Below are 2,093 nucleotides of genomic sequence, written 5' to 3' on the forward strand. Positions count from 1 at the left end.
CTCCCGCCGAGGGTTCGCATCCCATGTGGAGACTGGTTCCCGCTCACTGGCTGAGCGTGGTGCGGGCGCAACACCGAGGGTTGCGATCCCGTTACCGGTCAGTAAAAAAGACAAAAAGGAAAAAAAAAAAAAGCAGATTAGGCAATGTGGCCTAGTCATTGAGGTGTACACTGTGGACCTGGGCAGCCTGGTTTTCAGACTTTCACTTTGTGTTTGCAAGCCTGCTGTAACCTCCCAGGCCTGCCTTTCCTCCTCCACAAAGTAAAGTTGATAATAACAACGTCTGACTGTGGTTGCTGAGCAGGTCCACCAGACGGCATGTGCCGAGCAGGGTGCCTGGCAGGTGTTGGCTCCTGCAGCAGTTCACATGGGCACAGGAATACACACCAACCCTCTCCTCTTCAAACAGGAACACACACCAACCCTCTTCTTTTCCTCCCCTTCCAGCTTAGTAAGGGCAGTGAGCTCTTTGAACAGCCTACTCTCTGGCTCTCAGGAGAGGACACTGCCCAGCAAGCGGACACTCGGTAAGGAAATTGTCCCCATTTCTAAGGTGGAGAGTTGTGGTCTCTGAACCTGATGTTAAGAAAGTTGACAGGCCTATGCTGCTGCCTCACTGTCCCAAATCCTTTACAGGTATTCCCAGAGGACAGGGAAAAGCGGTGAGCCTGGGGTAGCAGTTCAGAGAGGCCGTCCCTGGCTATGACATTGAAAATTGCACCCAACCTTGGTTGGTTTCTTGCCCAACCCTGCCCTGTCACTATCCTCAGCTCCTATCAAATTTACAAATACACGTCCACCCTGTCTGCCCTGCCCACCCTTACTAGAATGTAAGCCCTAGGGAGCAGGGGCCTTTGTCCCTTTTTCGCCCCTGTATCCCAAGTACCTAGAATAGTGCCTGGCACATAGTGCAAAATGAGAATTTGTTTTTTAAAAGTGATGGCGAAGCTGCAGGAGATGTGGAGAAAGCCTGAGGCAGTGGAGTGGCTTGCAAGGAGAACCGTGAGGAGGCCCCACAGCCAACCCTGCCCCTGCAGGCCCATGCATGAGACAGGCAGCAGCTGTGGGGACACGTGCAGCTTTGTGCCTGTCCTGTTTGATCTGCAGTAGCCCTCCAAGTTCTCCTTGTGTGACAGAAAAGACTGAATCTTAGAGGCTGGGATGTGAGCAGAGCCCACAGCCCCTGAGTCGGGCAGTGCACTTCCACATTTGCCAAGCTGCCTGTACAGGCAGTGCCTGTGTTTTGTCATCCAGCTTGGGTCAAGCGCAGACCCCGCAAGTGCTGGTGGCAAGAGCTGAGGACATAGAGTAAATGCACTACATCAGGGTGACATTTGCCATCAGATGCAAAACCAGGAGTTCAAGTGTGTGGCTTAGTGCTTTCGTCTGTGTCCCACAGCACGGAGTTGTGCAGTCCTCGTAGTGTTTGGATTTCAACCTGAGAAAGAACAGAAACCTGAGGCTTGGCGGCAGCATGTGAACTGGTGTTTAACCAGAGGGGTCAATGTCACGTGGCATCAATAGCAGCCTTCGCTTCCCAGCACTCCTTCCCGTGGCGCCAAGCAGGAGGTGAGACCCACCAAGCGTGCAGAGAACCCACTGGAGCCTACCACTGGAGATGGGAAAGCTGCTCTTCAGGCAGCACATTGCAGGTGTAGACTAGACCTCCACCTGGGTCTCTGAGGGTGAAGCCAGGGGAAATGGGGCCATGCTGGCATTCTTTGTTGTCATTGACTTTGGCTTAATTGTTTTGTTGATTTATTTTGTTTTTTTGTGTGGTGGAGCTGATTGGTTACAAATTGTAAGGTTCTTACTTGTTTTCCAGCTCCCTGTGGTTTCTGGCTGTGGTGAAATTTCTCACCAAGTGGGTTGATAAATAGAGGACTTCATGGGGGTGTCACTGAGAAGAGGGACAATTAATCATATCGTGGCTCTTTGCGCCCAGCCAGTGCCTTTTGCATTTCTTGCTCCTCTACATCCCACCCACTTAGCCACTTAACCACTTAACTCTGAGGTTTGTTTTAAGCCAGCGCTAGCACATACGTGTCTCTCCAGCAGGAGAGAGGTCTCTGTTGCTCATTGGGAGTTCCTGC

This window comes from Galeopterus variegatus, unplaced genomic scaffold (genome assembly GCF_000696425.1).
Source record: "Galeopterus variegatus unplaced genomic scaffold, G_variegatus-3.0.2 Scaffold62, whole genome shotgun sequence".
Lineage (NCBI taxonomy): Eukaryota > Metazoa > Chordata > Mammalia > Dermoptera > Cynocephalidae > Galeopterus > Galeopterus variegatus.